Genomic DNA, 20,763 nt, shown 5'->3' on the forward strand with positions numbered 1-20,763 from the left:
TCATCACAGCTTACCTATGTGTTGGCAAGACACCACTGTTTGAGTGGATAAAGTGTGAGAATATAATATCAGTATTAGTTTTTCTCAAATGTATTGTATTGTGTGGGCTGATGGTGAGCTTTCTGGAATTATTTCCCCCTTTTCTTCACTATAGTACTTATGTTGAGTTGATATATATAATTTCAGGGGGTAATTAGCAATGCATGGTGAGCTGAAAAATCGGTCATCAAAATTGTGTAAGTAAACCCTCCATCACTTGGGAAGACAATTGCAAAACTGTAGTGTCTGGCTCACTGTCACTTATAGCAGTGATTACTGAATGGTAGACAAGCCCAGTGTTCTGGGCAAGAAGACTATATATATATATATATATATATATATATATATATATATATATATATATATATATATATATATATATATATATATATCAGATGTTGCAGGCACTGCTTTCTATACCAGGTTGCAACTTTTAGCTTAACCCGTTATGTAAATGACAAAGCATCATGGGGAGTGCATTATACAGATATTATGACACTGTCAGGGGCATTATTACTTATAACCTGAAGTGTGAGTGCCTTACCAGTCTTGGGTGAGTGCCTTATTACACATATAAAATTGCAATTGTATTTATTTTTATGTTAAGGTTTAATGCTTATGTATATTTAATATTATATTCTGATTCAGAACTGTTCTGCTAAACTTTAGATGTGACTCTGAAGTGGTAAATATGTAGTTGGTACTAAAATAGTTATGAAAGGGCAAACTACAAAACCAGACAAACAGAAACACCTACACATCGCAGAACCAGACTGATAAATAGAGGAAGAGATTATGTATTTGCACAGATGCACAGATTTGCCACAGGCTCTTCTCAATCTGTTTTTGCCATTATGTATTGACTTGTTTCAAAACAGTATTATATTTGAATGCAAAGAAAACTGTAATAATGAAGTTTAGTCTGATATATATTTCAGACATCACTGCACAACATAGTTCCTAGACACATCTGAACATTGCACTATTAAGACTATTTTACTTAAAAATAGGTGTCTTCCATATTTATAAATCTTAAATTCTGGTGTTATAAAATATCCTACAGGAACTCTAAGCCTATACTTAGCCAGCAAATCTGCCAGTGTCATACATTAACTCTATCCACATATGCTCTGCCTTTATCCACCATGGACACCAAAGTCAAAGACAAACTGCTTTTCCTTATAGTAAACCATGGCTAATGGATGTACAACTACTACTTAACAAACACAAAACTAAGTTAAAACTGTTCACATCTAAACAACACCCAACTCAGCCTCCTCCTTCAACATTATTTCAGCCAACAAAACAAAAACTGAAGTAGTTTCACATATAAAAATTCTGTGTGTTATTATAAATATCTAGCTGAAGTCTAATCAACATATTCAAGCCACTGTTTAAAAAATCACCAAACACTATGATACCTCTATAGATCAAAACCATTCCTGACAGATACTGGTAGAAAAACACTAGCAACTCCCTACTTGCTTCCAACCATCCAATATTTATTTATTTATTTATTTATTTATTTATTTATTTATTATTTATTTATTTTACATTTGTTGACAGGGAGAGTCCGACTGGATATATTTCCATTTTCAGCGGAGGCCCGGGGAGAAAGGCTCCACAGATTAAGAACAAACAACTATGAGATTTCTACATAGCAAGCAAGTATTCATAGGAAAACACATGATTTAACAAGATTCCATAGTTTTAAAGTTATAAAGTACAATATTCATTGGTAGTCACAAGTTTTAACAACATTTCATAGTTTAAGTTAGGGTAAAGTAGTACTTAGAATGTACTGGTTTCCAATAATAACATTGATTGAGAAAAATGTAAGTAAAAGGGGGTTGGGAGTGGATGTTAGGGTTAGTTTTGTGAGATGTGGTTGGGTTTAAAGTTGGAATGTGTATAATTGCTGACTTGGTGTAGGTGTTCGCAGGTGGGCACTATAAGGAGGAGTCACAATTCTTCTTGAAGGGATAGAAGTGAAAAGGAGCACGAGAGTAGGTCAGAGGGTGTGTGATATTGGTCAGCCTGGTGGGTAGCAAGGGCATAGCCATGCAAGGTTTAGGTGTTCTTTTAGTAGCTTTTTGAGTGTAACCATTGAGTTGGCTGAGGAAATAGCAGAAGGTAATGAGTTCCAAATGTTACTGATGTAGTTAGGGAAGAGGGAGTCATCTGCTGTGTTATTGCTTTTGGTCACCTTGATTAGTCTTTTATCACTAGAGCAAAGTTGTCTGGTATTAGTTTGTAGTTTAAGTAGATTAGATAGTGCTGTTTTTTTTCAGGAAGTAGTAGGAGATTCTGGGCGAAAGAAAGCTGATGGAATGAGAGGAGATTTGGGAATTCAAGCCAGTTAAGTTGATTTAGTGAATGACAGTGATAGGCACGGTAGGGGGCACCAGTAGCAAATTTGGAAATTTGATTGTATTCGATGTTAAGCTTGGCCATTTCAGTTTTGGGTAGGTTGGTGAAGAAGGGAGCAGTGTAGAATAGTGTGGAGAGGAGGTGGCTTTGAGCTATGGTTATTCTAGCAGGTTGGGTTAGAAATGGTTTGTTTTTATAAAGACTGCCCATTTTTTGTGAATGTTTTTAATAGTTTGATTTATATGTAGATCAAACTTGAGGTTGTTGTCAATGGTCATTCCTAGCAGTTTAGTATGAGCGTCTGGAAAGATGATAGTCCCACCATCTCTGGGCACAATATTGAATGTGTTGGGAATTGAGATGAATTTGTTTGGTTTAAATAGCAACAGTTTGGTCTTTTTGAGATTAAGTAATAGGCTTTTGTTAAGAAACCAGGTAATTTGGAAAGCTTTTTGTGTGGGTCGTTGGCTGAGCAGACTAATGTTGAGTCATTAGCATATTGTACAACAGTTGCAACTTGGCATATGCTGTTGAGATCATTAATGAAGATTGAGAATAGAAAGGGTTCCAGAGTGGACCCTTGTGGGACTCCTGTGGTAATAGGCAGCAGTGAGGATAGGCTGTAGTCCCATTGAACTGCTTGTTGTCTTCCATGTAGATAGTTTTGGTACCAGGCTAGTGCGTGATCATTAAGGCCACGATTAGTAAGGGAGTGGAGTCGTTTGGGATGGCTGACCATATCGAAGGCTTTTGACAGGTCCAAGTATATGGCAGATGTTAGTACCTAAGTGCCTGTTTTGGTTGATGAGGTTTGTAAAGGAAAGAAGGGCTGTGGTTGTACTGTTGGCAGGGCAGAATCCATTCTGGGTAGGAGAGCCAAGTTGATTTATTAAGTAGGCATGGCATAAATTGGTAATGTATACATTTTTCAAGAATTTTTGCTAATAGGGACATGATGGCAATAGGGCAATAGTTGGTGAGGTCAGGGGATGTCCCACCTTTATGTAAAGGCATGATGTAGAAGGTTTTCCAGATTGGTGGGATGGTGCTTTCTGATATAGATCTGTTAAGTAGAATAGGGATTGGGTAGACAAGTTCATTAGCAGCCAACTGGAGCTATTTTGCTGGGATGCCATCAGCTGCTAGGGTAGTAGGTTTTAATTTGGATAGTAATTGTTTGACATAATTGGTAGGGATGGGTTAGAATTGGAAGGTAGTTTGGTGATTGACTGCAGGTTTAGGGACTACTACTACTACTACTACTACCAATATCATAGGTTCATAGGTAGGTACTAGGCTTATATAGGCCCTAGGGCCAATAGCCTGGTACCTACCTATGAACCTATGATATTGGTAGTAGTAGTAGTGGGTTGTTGTTGAACTAGTTTAGAGATGGTTTATATGAAGTATTTGTTGAATGATTCAGGTATGTCAGTGATTTCACCTGTGGAGGTTGGCAATATGGTGGAGGGTTTGCCGGGGTGAGCAGTTTATTTATTCCTGCCCAGAATTTTTTTGATTTGTTTTGGTACCTGTTTTGCAGATGTAGGAAATAATTATTGTTATCCCGGAGAATAGATTTTTTGGTTTTGTTTCTAAGTTGTTGGAATTGTTCTCTAGTTTTTGTGGCTCTCCAGTGATGCCAAGCTCTGTTCCTTTGAGAAATCTTATTTTTAGTCTCTTTGGTGATCCAAGGGGCAGTATTCATTTTGAGTTTTGTGTTATGAGGTGGGGCATGGACATCTAGGATTTTTAGAAAAGTGTTGTTGAATTGGATTACAGCTTCTTCTAGCTGTACTTCTTTTAGTATGTTCCAATTATGGTATTTTAGTTCGAGTTTGAATTTGTTTGGGTCAAAGTTATTTGTGTTCCGGGTAATTTGTATTAATGGGGTAAAGTTGGCAGGGATTTTATATTTTAGTAAGAAGGTGGGTTGGTGGTCACTAAGGGTGTCCGGAAGGACTCCTGGTTGGTATGGAGTACTGGTCTTACTTAACAAGATCCAGTCTAGGAGACTTTCTTTGATTTTAGCATTTCCTAGCCTAGTACTAGATTGAATGACTTGGGAGAAGCTGTAGAGATTAATATGGCTGGTGGGGTTAGTGGCTGAGCAAGTGTTCCATTCAATATTAAAGTCACCTAGGGTGATGGTTTCTTGAGGAAGATTTTGATTAACCCAGTGAAGGAAGGATTCTAGGGAGGGAAGATTGTTGCCTGGTGGTATATAGCCAGTGATAACATTGATTGATTTTTTGTCGCTAAGTTTGAGTTTGGCTAGGAGAAGTTGAGAAGCATTGAGGGAAGGGATTGGAGGATTAACAGTACACATTTTTATGTTGTTTTGTGTAAAGTAATGCTACCCCATTCCCCTTTTCTGGATAGTCTACATTTTCGTAATACTTTGTACCCAGGTGGGAGGAATATAGCTCTTCCACATTCACAAACCTCCAATCATCACAGCTAAACAAACTAGAAAACTGTTATAACAAAGTCACCAGATTTGCAGCCAATTTTCTACCTAGAACACATCACTGTTAAGCCCTAAAGGCAATAAACTTGATGGAACTACCAAACTTACTCCCAACTACAAATCCCACACACTGTCATATATCTAACAAATAAATGCCCATCCTTACTAAACCTACTACAAAAATATTTACCCAATAAAGCTGTCTGTTCCAAAGACAAAATCCTACTTCCATCTTCCTCTTCTCTTGCCATGTTGCAAAGCTATGGAACAACCCCCCCCCAACACCACACCTCACTAAAAACTAACAACAATTTAAATCACTTCAACAACTACACGTGAATGAATCATGGCTCTTTTACTGTTCTCTAACAGCTGGTTAGCCTGTCTACCACAATCAGTTAGACTACCAAAATACTAAGGTAATTGCTCCTCACCCCTTTAACAGGTAATTATAACCCCTCTTTTCTGTAATACTGGCTACTAATTTGCACTTACTCATCTATCTCACTCTTATACAGACTTCTAACTCTATTCTCACTCTGTGGCTATCATTTCTGTGTTCTCTACCACCATTGTTTCTTACCTCAGGTATTTACAGCTCTGTAGAACACTTTTCTCTTGCTAAGCCTCCATAACAGTGATACTAGTATGATAGCTTTTTTGCCCTATAATGTCATTTCCTATCCTACTATTTCAGATTTTTCTTAATCTATATCTCATCATTCCTAATAATTGGTAACATAATAATGTTCCTTTATGTGACATGCAGCATGTCTCTTTGCAATTGTATGTGTTCATTTCATTATTATGTTTTACAGATTGTATTATATAAAATGTTGTTTTGTTGCTGCTGGTGCTTTTCTTCTGTGAATCCTCTGAAAAGGGATTCCCACCAAGTCAGACTTTCCCAGTAAACAAATGCAAACTAAATAAATTATATCTATACATATACATATATATATATATATATATATATATATATATATATATTAACTTCAGGCTACCAAAAACCTATCATTAGTTCTTTGGTGATATCATGATGTTGTTCTATTTCTTACTTTGCGAGGGAATAATGTTATTCAAGAGTTGATGATAGGGTCTGGGTAATGTGAATTTAAGAAAACTCTACTCATAAACTCAGAAACACCCCCCTTCTCTCTCTCTCTATAGATAGATAGATAGATAGATTGATATACCATACACAGTACCCCACCTCTTCTATCCCCTCTCTCTCCCTTTCTGCCCTGTTGGATACTCACTTATGTTATGCTCGTTTACATTTTTTGTGATTAGTTGTGTCAGTCTTACTTTGTGCTCTGTCACAAAGTACATTTGTTGAAGTGCTTCCATGTTCCTTGTGTACTTTTCCTTCTTTTCTTTTTTTTTCTGAACCTGAAAACAGACATGTAAAACTGCATTCTACTCTGGTAAGAAAATGAAATAAAATGAAAAAAAAATAAGAACACCTGTATTGGAAATGCCAATTATGGTGAGTTTTTGTATTACACATGTTAAAGATTCAGTGAAAAGTTGAAAGTTATGGTGTGATTGATCACTATAGAAATAAATGGGCAGAAAAAGGAAATGTGTGTTTCTGTTAATGTTAGTGTGTGTGTGTGTGTGTGTGTGTGTGTGTGTGTGTGTGTGTGTGTGTGTGTGTGTGTGTGTGTGTGTGTGTGTCTGTGTGTGTCTGAGCTTGTTTTAAACAGTTTGATAGTACCTTAATTATTGTTTCTTACTGTGATCATTGTTTACAGTGCATGGTACTCATTTTATAAAATACTTAGTAGCCAGTTGCTCTGTTCTCCCTTTGGAGCCCATTCTTTAAGTAATATGTTTTACTCTCAGCGCAACAAAAGCACTGTTACAAGAGAATACGTAGAGGTAACTCTTTTCCCAGTTCTGAATCCTCATGTCTCACTTGCTTTGTCTAATATAAACTGTTTCATTTAAATTCTGCCATGTGCTTATCATTTATTCAGCTTGCTTCTCATCTTCTTTCATCAGTTTTCCCCACATCCCATCACGACTAGCTACTTGCAGCAAAGCTTACTCCATTATCACTGCTGAACTGTAGAATGAACCACTTCCTGCTATCAGCTCTAAAACTTCTGTTACATCTTTTATAAAACAAATCATACTGAAGAAAGCAAACAAACATGTCTGTTTTCATGATTCAAACTGAAAGCCTTGCTAAGCAGGCAGTTTGTAAGAATGTTGTTGTACATCTAAAATCCTGGAATGTAACTTATATGTTATCAGAGTAAATGCATTGTGCTTAGGTTGTTTTGTATTTACTGGTCTAATGCTAACAAAGGGCCAGGGTGGGAGGCTGGTATAATGCTTAAGGTGTTTACCTTACAAACACAAGGTGCAGTGTTTGATTCTCACATGGGGTAATTGGCTGGGCATAAAATGCCCCACAAGGGCAATTAGCCTAGTACTAATCTATGTACTTATAGAATGAACTCTGATTTGCCAGCCAATGAATACAATGAAACAAAAATGTACATTTCACAGAACATAATATGTACATTTTCCACTTTTTTAAAGTATTGTTTGTTGAACAGTGTAGTGCTAAAAAAGAAAAAAAGGAATGTAATCTTCAACTAAATGAATGCGTGTTAGATGATTTACCCCCATCCATTTTAAAAATGTAGTATAAACTTTAAAAGGCACATGCTCAGTTTTCCAAGTTGTAGTGCTGTTTTGAACAGTGTTAAAATAATACATATGGCTCAAATCAGAACATTTTCAAATTACAGATGCATAAATGGTATAAAAGATAGGATATTCTACTTTATAGTGATATTCTGTTTATCTGAACAGAATAGTTTCACTCTTTTTGCATTCTGTCTCCTGCTAATAATATTTCCCAATTTTTTTGATAATACCTTTCTTGAACTTGAAAAACTAATATCTACACCTGCTTACCTTGTTAGAATTTACGTGATAAATTAACATTTCTGAGGTGTAATTCTGCATTTTGAGCAAATACTTTCCTACTGAATCAAACACCTGAATGAAAAACAAAATTTGGTGAAAAAGAAAAGAGTGTACTGTTCAGACTGACAGCTGGCCTTTAAACAAAGCTGGCTGATTGCTTCTTGAATTACTGGTAATTCTAATGCAAGAACAGTAGCTGCTTGAATGCGTATTTAATGTAGTCAACAAAGCACTAAATGCTGCAAACACATCCTGAAAAAGTCCATGAGTCAGTAGAATTACTTTTTAATGAAGCAGGTCTCATTTGTGTCCTTCTGCCATCTTAAGACAATAAAACCAGAAAGCTGTGCCCTCAGGGAACCAAGGCTTTTGGGCCCATCTGCTGACAAAGATTAGGTAGACACAATAACACAAGTGTGCTCATATATAAATAGTGCTAGCGATACATGGATTGGTATGCTCTGGATTATCCCAGCTGAGCAGTATGTGCTGTGGTGACCTACAGGCACACTGTTTCTAAAGAAGAAAATAAAATGAAGTACTCAGATGATCTGTAGAGGAATTCAGATTAAAAAACTGACAATAATGCTATGAAAATTAGTCTGTTTTGTGCTAGGTAGATAGGAAGAATTTACCAAGCAACACAATAATTCATAATAGACGTTATGCAAACAAAGCATATTTAGTACAGCATGGTATGTCTGCGGTACCTAAGGGACAGATTATCATGCTGTTTATGATGAATAAAATTCAAATTGTCATATACTTATAAGCTAATATGTGTTTTTAAGAGACTCCTCAAAGCCTTACTTCTTTTACAACTATACAATCCCTTTCTATTCCTGTCCCAGTTCAGATAATCTTATTTGTGCTCTCGCTTTTATATGAGTAGATTCAAGGCACAGTGGTGCAGCAGATAGTGATGTTGCCTCACAGCAGGAAGTTCCCTGGTTCAGTTCTTGGCTGAGATGCCTTCTGGACAGAGTCTGCATGTACTCCCTGTGTTTGTGTGGGTTTCCTCTGGGTACTCCTGTTTTCTCCCACATTCCAAAGGCATGCAGTAGGTGTATTGGACAGTTTAAATTGGTTATAGGTATAAGTGTGTGGTGTGGAAGAACTACTGTGGCAGGGCTAATCACCTAGCAGTATAAACCTTGGATCTAGATGAATGTCACTGTTGAAGTGACACCCTGACCCCATATGAAAAAGGGGTTCTGAATGGATATATTTTATATAACTAGACTGTAGAGCAACATGCTACACCATTAAGATAATACTTTAGACTTTCCTATTAACCTAGACTATAAGAAAACAAAATAATGTTTGGAAGGCTGCTGGAGTATGTTCACATTTTTGCATGTCATATCTGTCATGTCATATCACTGTGGATGATGAGTATCTTATTAAATGCAAACAAATATTTAAAGGGGCAGTGTACATATTTGCAGAACATAATACACATAAAATAACACATGAATATTAGCAGCTAAAAATTAACAATTATTTTACAATTTTATATTAAAACTCTACTTTTTATAACTTTTATAAGATTATTTAATTGTAAGCATTTTTTCTTCTACATGTTATGTCATATATTTAAGACATTCAACCACTTTCTATTGTAAATACTTTGCTGTACTATGTGTGGCTAGATGAATACTTCCTTTGTACAGTCATTTTTTTTTCAGTGTCCAATTTTGCCCTGGTTTGGCCCACTAAAACACTCTGTCTCCACATTAACCCTGTCATTGCTTTCATCTTGCTTACTATTTCAATACATCACATTCTGTTTGTCAAAAAGATTTTTTTTTTTGCTACACTTTTTTCTTCCCAAGTCCTGCCAGCCAAATGATGCTTCACTACGGCTATTGCACCCTTCATCCAGGCAAACACCAAGGAGTTTTCTTACAGCTTAGAGTACTCCCATTCCTATATGTCACGCAACCAGGGGGAGTAAACATTTAATGGGCACAGTGAGGGCAAACATCTATTTCTGCAGGTGCTATATCCCCTGAGAAGACCTAAACCCCACATATTACTATTCTTCCATCAGGGATGGGTAAACAGGCTAAACAATTATTTCCTCTATCGTGCAGGCCACTAATCACTCTTACATTATTATCTAGGTTGTACTTAGGGTTTTATACTTCTGTGCCATGGTGCCTCCTTAATAAAGTCCTGTATCGTGATGCCATACAGTGAAGAGTCAGATTTGGGAGCCTGGTGAGCTACTGTGCATGATCGTATCATTATTTTCCTTTCGGATTAATTTCCAACCTGTAGTGGTCAACAGGTGCCTGGAAACAAAACGTGGAATTTCCTCTGATCACCATCCCAACTAAAGTGCTTGCACTCCTTGAGATGCAACAACTGTCTTGTCCCTCTCTCTTGGGTCCTACCAGTGGCGGCTGGTGACTTCAAACCAAAGGGGGGCTGCAGGAGACAGCTGAATGGGTGGGGTCAATGGGAAGGGGTGTGGCCAACTAGAAAGGGGAGGAGCTATGCTAAAATCCACAAAAATTAACTAAATGCACTGCCCTGGGTGCCAAACCGTCATTATGAGAGTCCAATCAAGACAAAATGAAGTGTAGAAGAATAAAAATATTTCAATGCATTGGCTGCATGACAGCTTACTTAATATCTAGATGGAAACAAAAAGGTTGTGAGGCATGAAAAAATAAATTACTTTTTAAATACATTAATGGAATGCCAGTCAAAATCGAGTATAAGAAAAACAAGCAGCACTCAACTCAAACCACTTCTTGCACTGCAGTTCTAATTATAATTTATATTCAGCTTTATTAAAGTACCAAGTAACATGCTGAAAGTAGAAATCTCTGATGCCCCCCACTTGTATAAATGTTTCTTATCCAAAAAAAGACCTGCTGCCTGACAACTATCTACTTGTTTCATGGGGAAAACATGATCAAAGTAAGAAATGAAAAGCAAACAAGAAATAAGCTCAAGATACATTGCTTAAAAGGATTACTGTACAGGTTATGGACCACACGATTGGCATTCTGTTTAGTTTACGGGTAAAGCCTGCAGAGATGACTGGAAGTCTCCAAGTGTAATCAGCTTCTTAAAATAATGTAATCCTGTCCTTTATTACAAATACTGTTGTATGCATTTCAATACCCAAGGCTTATACATTATCTAGTTTTAAGTATTCTCTACATGGCAACAACAGAAAGGCTTTCAGTGTTGGCAATTCTTTAACAGTATGCTTATAAAAGCTTACTTGCATCTTACGATCTCAGCCAAGCTTACCTGATGGTCATTAAAGTATTGCTACTTAAACACAGAGCAACAGGCACTTTGAGTAATAAGCATAAATCAACAGTACAAAAAATATGACAGAAACCAGACCATTCTGCAAAAATCAAGGACAGATGAAAAGCCACTCTAGTACTTGTGTCTACCTTGGATGGGGGGGATACTCTGCACATTTACACTGCATAACTACTCCTTGCCTTGCTTCAACACATCCAGAGTCACTACATGGGAGAGTGGGGTGCAACAAGTATGTCACAATTTGAAATGTCTCTGGCTGACTGTGATGGCCCTGACACATTTGTCATACCTCTCAATCTCAGAGCAAGAAATCTGGACAAAGCCATACAAAGAAGTGGGACAAAGGCCTAAAAATAAGGACAATTTTTAAATATTGCTCTTATAAACTTAGAAAGATAATAGAATAGGTCTTGCATTAGTAGGAATTTTCTGAATGGTATGAAATCTGAAACTCAAATGTTTGTCATTATTTTCTAACTTCAGTCTTTAATGATTTGTCACTAATTTGCCAAAAAAACAAAATTTTATGAAAAATGGACCAAAAATGTGATGTAAAACTATCAAATAGCCACACAATACAGCTGGGAACCTGTCAAAGAAGGGACACTTTAATATTAGTACTGCTAACTTGAGCAGCTGACAAAATAATCTACATGCATTTCTGAAATAAAAGTAATCTATAACTCTGATTATTTCAGTTATTTCTTAATTGTAAACCCTCCATGTTTTCTTCCAAAATTGCTATTTTGCGGAGGGATTATTAGGGGGAAGAGCAACATTTTGAGCAAAATCAGGGACAGTTGAGAGGTTTGGCTATGCCTTATTCTATAAAGCAATTTATTTGCATGTACCTCTCAACCTGTTAATGCAATAAATCTGGACAAGGCGAAATATATTGGGGGAATATATAAACAGTACTAAAAATTGCTCTTGTATAAACTGAGACAGTTGATAGAACAACAGGTCTTACTTTAGCATGCATTTTTCTGAAGATTATGAAGTCAGAAACTCAGTGTGTCATTATTTAGTGACTTAATTCCTAAATGATTTGCCAGAAAACCACAAATTTTATGAAGAACAACCCAAAAATAAGAAGCAAAAATCTATTCATTCTTTGAAAATCTGGACAGTTGGGAGGCATAGTTCAGCTGGGGCTGTCTTTAAGTTTGCCGCCCTTCCCCCTCACAAAATCATGGTCGAATGGAGCCATCCCCTGCAGCCATTCCAATGATCCATTACTTGGCTATTTCACTCCATTTACCATAAACACTAATGTGCATACTGATTTACTTCTATGATGATTTGGACTTCATTTGAAAGTTTTATTTTGCATTTTACACCATAAACACTAAGACATCTGCTAAACAAACTTAGCATTAAAACTTTTCTGCCCTTGAAACTCACATTCATTGAAACAGCATTGAAACCCACATTCAAACAAAATTTTACCAGTGGCAGATAAAGATTAATTATGGGCTGTTTTCAAATCATAGGCCCCTTGCATATGAAACATACATGTGCTCTTTGGTACACCTTCCTATTGTTTTGAACATTTTTCCAGTAAACTATGAAACAAAACACATGCACCAATAATGACAAAACTGCCCAATTCAGAACATCTTTCCAGTAAACAATGAAACAAAATGCATGCACCCATAATGACAAAACTGCCCAGTGCAGAACATTTCCATCATAAAATTCTACTCAAACGTCTACAGTCCACCATTATCAGTAAATATGCACAATTCTACAGTCCACCATTATCAGTAAATATGCACAATTCTACAGTCCACCATTATCAGTAAATATGCACAATCTGTGAAGAAGCAAAAAAGTCATCTAAATAATTCCACATTAAATAAATCTGTAACTAATGAAGAGGTTGCTGCTAGCAAACACCTTTATATTTCATGGTCTCATCGAAAAATAAAGTGTCTGATGCCCTTGAGGAATAAATTGCCTATATTACATTCAAAATGATAAGCTAGTAATATTGCAATATGAAATTGATGGCAAACTGATAACAGGCTGATAGTTAATATCTTAACTTTTTCAGTACGGCAGCATTCACCCCTTGTGGGAGTAGAACCAACAACCTTCTTCATCAAAGCAAGTACACAACCTGTTGTGCTATTAACAATGCAAGCTTAGCATAAGCAGCACTAAACTTCTCTTCCCCTGCAGCTCTCAGCTCCTTGTAAAATCTACTCAGTACTCAACTGCATCTCAACTTCGCAGCACAAGAAATCTGGAAAAAGCCAAATTTATTGGGGGGGGGGTCAAAAGCCCAAAAAGCAGGGACTCATTAAACATTGCTTGTATAATCTTGGAAAGTTGCTAGAATAACATGCTGTGTTACCACCATACATTTTACTGCCAAGGTCCCTGTGCAAAACAGTCAGAGCAACATACCACTATGCCAAATCAGCTGCTTTGTGAAAGAGCAGAAGACTAAAACTTAAATGGCTATCATTTAATGAATTCAGTTCTCACCATAGCTGTCAACCTCTTAGCACAAAACATCTGGACAAACCCAGTAATGAGGGAATACAGCCCTCAAACATATTCAGTGAATTCAGTTCTTGCCATAGCTGTCAACCTTAGCACAAAAAACCTGGACAAAGCCAATAATGGGGTAATACAGTCCCAAAAATAAGGACAAATTTCAAATATTCATCTTATAAACTTAGGTTGTGTTAGTATGTATTTTCTGAAGAATATGAAGTCTGAAATTCAAATGCCTGTCAGTTTTACTTCTGACGGAACAAAAACAATTTTCAGCAGAGGCCCAGGGAGAAATACTGCAGACACATGTATTTGTAAAATGGCAGGACACCAGAGCAAATCCACACAAACACAGGGATAAGATGCAGACTCCACACAGAAGACACCCCAGCCAATAATCAAACCAGAAAACCTATAGCTGTGAGACAACAATGCTACCACTGCACCATCAAATATGTAAGGAATTAAACATTCAGAAACCTGAAGTCTGAAATTCAAATGTCAGTCAATTTTATTTAACATTTGTTAATCAGGACAGTCTGACTTGGAACCAAAAAACAAATTTCAGCAGAGGCCCAGGAAGAAATAATGTAGACATGTCTTTGTAACATGGGAGGACACAAAAGCAAACCCACACAAACACAGGGAGAAGATGCAGACCCCACAGAGAAGGCACCCCAGCCAAGAATCAAACCTTAGATCCAGCAGTTGGGAGACAACAGTGCTACCACTGCACCATCAAATATCAAGCATTGCAACATTTAGAAACCACAGATATTATGAGGAACAGATCAGATCAAATATGAGGCAAAACTCTGCAATTTTTTTACAAATGGTGGTGGGTAGGGAATTCAGGTCTTTAACACCTGCATACAAGGTACAGGGTTCAAGCCTGAGGTATTCCCTACCACACCACCATGAGTTGCCACCAGTATATAGCAACTGGGGCATTCACACACACACACTAGATCTTGTGCCATAAATCCATAGCTGCTGCAAACCCCCATGTGACGAGAGTCCATTGGAGCACATCCACCATGTGAGATCTTCCCCTGATGAGACTGCTGATGTCGCAGTCTGATGAGTTTCCAGCGACAGTCTATAAAGTTACAACCGCATAGACTTCTGGGATCTCTGTTCTTACATGTTTCCCAGTCCGGACTGCTGCTGAAACAGTCTGCGCATGCTCCAGACTGTCTCAGCAGCAGTCCAGACTAGTGCACATGCGTGAAAGTCCGTGAATTTTTAATTTTTTTAATCTTTTATTTTCTTTTAATTTCTTTATTTTTACAGCTGGGGGGCTGCAGTCTGGCAGTCCAATAGCACGGGCCGCCCCTGGGTCCTACTAACTGTTCACCAGGGAGAAGTCACACATCTGGAGTTGAACTTCACCCTAACTTGGAAGGGGAACATTGCCATGCTGTGGTCACCCCCATATCTTCCTGGGTGGATCCTATAGCACTGGGCTTCTACTTTATCTGTAATGTTATCACTTTGTGCAAAGACCCATCTTTCTCTTTGCATGATTATTTATAAAAGTAATAAATCTCATAAAAATGAAGCCTAATGAACTAATAATAGCAACTATCATAAAATATTTAGTATTCAAGAATGCTGCTCTCAAAGACAATACTAATGATCCTTTGTACTCTAGTCAGGTTTATTCTCATTATTGCCTTATTTACTATATATTCTGATTTTTTTATAGCTGGGGAGAAAGCAAAGGAAATAGTAGTAAATGACAATTTTTTACTAGGTATGGCATTGATGTATTTGCACAGTGAGACACATGGCATATTATTGAAAGGCAGCTGCTTACATAGGGTGTAGGTTATCTCCAGTGATCGTTTTCTGTATGTATTATGTTTGATCATACCGATATGCTATGTCTGGAGGCTAAATAAAGAAACAGGATATGTGTTAACTTTTCCTAATTGGCAGACAGGTCTCTGGTTTTACAGCAGAATGTTGCTCTATCTGCCATAAAGTGTATGGCTATTTGGCAAAACATGGAAAATTTAAAACACTAGTCAACACTACTAATAACAATCAGAGGCAATTAATTCTTCAGAAAATGTGTCATAACACACATATTTACACTATTTCAACAGTGAATAATGCCAATACATTCAATGTGGTCAAGATTCTAACCCTTTGTTAATAACATTTTAGTGCAAAAGTTCAGAATCAGAGCTATGCAATCAATACATTCAATGTGGTCCATTATCCATGATGTCTGTATTCTGACCAAGAACTCCCTAGATAAAGTGTTCACCTTGTTGTAAACAAACCAGTGCAACTCTCTAATTATTGTTAAAGCTTTACATTGATATATGATGGACACCCCCCTCAAAACCTGCAGCAGTATGCATGTTTATGAGATGGCATACATTATGCTATACAGATCAATGCAGATTAATCTTAACACTACAGTAAAAATGGTTTGAACTACTTGACATAAAAAAATCATACTTTTTGATATATTCAGCAACACATTAATAATTGAAATGTTCATTTTCATGCTGGAATAGTCCTTATATCCGTATCGCATTTTAATGACCCATTTTATGTTGGCCATATTTACAATATTTTTGTTACAGTGGACATCTGAATTTAAGCCTTATTTGGAGACATGAATTCAGAAGTCTTTCTGTGTGACCCTTGACAATTGCAGGTCTTGCAGTTGCAGCCTCTATATTCTTGTGATTGACAGAAATGGTTGAGAGGCCTGTTTTCCTCTTGGAACTCTGACTTTAGTGTTCTGTACAAATGTTTGCAGTAACTACGATACAGGTTACATCGGTCTTCATCTGTCTGCTTTACCTACAACTTCACTTTTAAGCCATGCATCTTTCTATGGCTTTGTATTTTTACTTCTTGTCCTACATCTACATTTTGTACATTTTCAGTTTTTTATCACAATAGGATTTCTGTATCTGCCTATTTCTTGTTTCTTTTTTTTCTAAGCACTGACTTTATTTTGTGTTGAGGTTTGGCAACAGGCACGTAGATTAAGTAGTCAGTCTGCTCTTCAACTTTCTGCCTAGTAACAGGTGAGCTAGTAGGAGACTGAATTCTTGTAACAGAATAGATTTTACTTCAGAATTGCAAGATGACAGTCTTAAATAGACAATAATGGTGCCACTGTCAGAATATTCCAAACTATTATAAACACACCAAAAAGTTTATTATAAAGCTTGCGGGTCTCACACCCTTCCTCAGTACAAATAAAATGAGCAGACTCAGCATTTAAATAGGAGATTAAAATCAAGTCACATGCTTCAGCCCACCCCTTCACTCATTCAACAATCAATTCTTAAAAAAAAGACATAAAAAACTTTTAAAACACATTTAAATATACAAAAATGAAGTATTCACTTATTAAACATTTCTAATACCAATTCAGTTGTACAGCAAAGCAAATAAATATTATATTTACATTTTATAGCAGTTCACAACTTCTCTCTATGTCTTTTAATCAAAACTGGCTTTAAACTAATGGCATTATTCAAACCAGGAAAACAAGTCTGCCTGCAATCTAACTATCCATTCAAACTCTTTAAGTTCTAATACATTATTCATATCCCCTTTTCTTAAACCTGTTCGTACTATATCCAATATCCTAACTTTAAAAGTATGCTGCTCTCTCTTGTCTTGAATATGTTTACTTAGTGCATTTGTTATAACACTCCTTCTCATATCAGATTTATGCTCTATAATCCTTTCCTTAAGCTTCCTAGTTGTCTTACCTACATAGAACGATGAACATAACGTGCAAGTTGCCAAATATACCACTTGCACCATATTACAATTTGTCAGTGCTTTCATTGTGAATACTTCTCCTGTGGTGGGGTGTTTAAAGTAATCTGTACCTTCATATAGGTCATTACAACAGGAACAATTTTAGCATTTTCTTGTTCCTGCTGTTGTCTCTAATTTCACTGTATTTAATTTAAAATCTTTATAACATAATTTTTGTTTTAATGTTTGTGAATTCCTATATGCATATCTTGGCCTTTCTCCCACTATTTTAACTATTTCTGGCATGGCCATTAATATAGGCCAATGTCTTTCTATTATTCTACAAACATTATAAGTATTCATATTATAAGTAGTGAGGTATCTAACCACATTATTACCCTTATTTATATTTTCCTGATTTTTTATAAGTCCCCCTCTTAATATTGGCCTGTATCTATCAGCCCTTTCTTTTAACACCTCTTCATATGCCATATTTATAATTCGTTCAGAATAACCATTATTATAAAATTCTTGTTTCATATTATTTACTTGTTCTTTAAAGTAACCCTCAACTGTATTCAATTTACTTATTCTTATAAATTGCGCCTTAATTATTCCCTTAAAAGTGTGGGGGGCATGCATACTACTTCTATTTATATATCTTGAGGCATCTACTTCTTTCCTATGTACTGTGGATTCTAATAGACTTCCATTTTTAAACAAACGCACATCCAAATAATTTATGTTAATATTTGATGCCTCCATTTTAAATTTCAAAAAATGTGTTGATGTATTTAGATATTGTAAATATTCATTTAACTCTAATTGAGAGCCACCCCACAACAAGAAACAATCATCTACAAACCTCTTATAGAGAAGTATTTTCTCATTTAATTGAAAATCTTTATTCAGTATTGCCTCCTTCTCCCATTCATACAAAACTAGGTTTGCATATGTGTTAGCAACTGGGGTACCCATCGCTACCCCAGTTAGCTGCAAGTATGGTTCTCCATCAAATATAAATACATTATGTGATAACACTATCTCGAGAAGTGTGCAGATATTTTCTATTTCCCTTCCACACATTTTTATTTCCTCATTCAAAATATTACATACCACTTCCACACCATATGCATTAGGTATAATGGTAAATAGTGATGTTATATCAAGGGTTACCATTATATATTATTTTGGCTCATAGAGATTACACCAATTATACAGGGTATCTAAAAAATCATTGGTATCCTTAAGTACTGTAGAACATTTTTCCAAATATTTCCCCAGTACATTCTGCAAATATTTAGAAATAGGTTCCGTAATCCATCCACCACCTGATACTATGGGTCTCAGTGGTGGATTTTCAAGATCTTTATGGATTTTTGGAATACCATAAATCTGGGGGATCCTAGGACAAGGGACAGTCAGATAGTTAAACAAATCAATACTTAAATCATCACTAAGTTGTAACTCATATATAGCCATACTAACTACTACAATCTGTTGCTGTACCTCCAGAAAAGTTATTTTTCTTAAAAACATCCTCTTCATCAAGAAGTTGCTTAAAATTTTCAAGATATGTTTCTTTGGCCATTATAACCACCCCACCCCCTTTATCTGCTTGTTTTACAATTATTTGGTCACAAGTTTGTAGATCCCTTAAAGCTAAATATTCTGAATGTTATATTATATCTACTTTTTATCATATTCTTACTATAATATTTCTGTAGTTCATGTTCTACGATATTAGAGAAAGCCACTAGAATAGGGCACAAGTCTGGTGAAAAGACACTTAATCTCTTGCATCTATCTAACATATTCACATTATCATTTTTAAAAAGCATTTTTAAACTAACCTGTCTTAAAAATAGTTTCAAGTCTGTAATAACTTGTACAACATTATCTGCAGCATTTGGAATAAACTTCATGCTTTAATTCAAAAGTGACAAATGCGCTTCAGTCAGTTGAATGGAGGGACATACCTGAACCTATTTAACAGACACCTTTGGCTCTATCCTCTCTGTAGCAGTGACACCTTCCAGTAGGACTTCGCTGAAGCTGTCCCATCAGTGCCTGAAAACTGAAAGATCACACATTCTTTAATAACTTATTAGTGGTTCTTAGACACACTCATGTGAGAATACTAAAATGTGCAGAATAGTGTAGGGTAATGAGTGGAGTAAGACGACCACACAGACCCTAATTTGTATTTTTAAAAACAGCACAAATCCAACTACTTCTTACTTAACCATCTAGGAAGTACCAGTCCATCATAATCAACTGGGGCCTACTGGTATCACCCACATTATGTGAGTGGTTGCCAGGAAAAGAAGTAATTGGACTGTGATACACACAGGGAAGACTAGGGTGGCAAAGTGCAGGAGTAACCTTCCTGCAGCAATACTGTAATTTCTTCATGTATACATATCATCAGTCCAGTGCTATTCCACTATGCACTCAGGAACAGGAAGACAGAGAGAGTGAGATGACCTTTTATCATGGCGGCCACAATACAGAACAAGTGTGGTACTAGAGACCTCAGGACTGGAGCTAGCAGGACAGCAGCATAAGACCATGAAGGGAGATATTATCCAGACTTGTTCATACAGTGGATGGAAAAATAATAGGCCTATATAAGAAAGGGAAGCAGTACTGATGGGACACTCATTTGGAGAGATTGGAGTTATATGAGAGACAGACTCTGTGGTTACCTTCTATCATGGAAAAACAGAGCAGCATAAGGAAATGGTTCATATTACTACAGGAAGGGTAACTAGGAATCTGGGTCCATGAATTCTGGTTTGGTTTATTCCAGTTCTATTAACTGATAGCCATTCACCTATATGGACTCAGTGGGCTAATAAGTGAATTGCTATTTGGAGCACTAGAGATACCACCAGTAAAATGCCGCTTGATATGGCATGCCCACCTAGGCATGAATGGACATGTCTTAATCATTGCTATGTTATTTATTTGTCCAGGAAGAGTTCTATTGAGTAGAACCCCCAGGTACTAGCCGGAAGAGTCATTAAGTACAAACTACTCAGTAAAAAACCTGTATCACTGTCATGCTATTAGCAGCCCAGGTCCTGAGCCTAGAACTACAATCTCTCACTAGTAAAAGGGGCTGGACAACTGTTCTTCTTAGTTCACAAAGCCCAAGCAATGTTAGGCACAGTCTTCCTTCTATTTGTGTGTCTGATTCCTAATTACTTGACAGCAGACATCCCAATGGCTGACTACAATCCCACAGAGTAGAAGAAACATAGATGAGCCTGGGCGTTAAGTGTATGAGTAAACAGATGATGTCAGAATCAGTCAGAAGTCCTTAAAACTTTCCTCACTCCTTTGTGTTCTCATGTAATGAGGACAGAGTGATACCGGGCTTCCAGTGGCTGCTA

Source organism: Protopterus annectens, chromosome 17.part0 (genome assembly GCF_019279795.1).
Source record: "Protopterus annectens isolate FY-2018-M chromosome 17.part0, PAN1.0, whole genome shotgun sequence".
Taxonomy (NCBI): Eukaryota; Metazoa; Chordata; order Ceratodontiformes; family Protopteridae; genus Protopterus; species Protopterus annectens.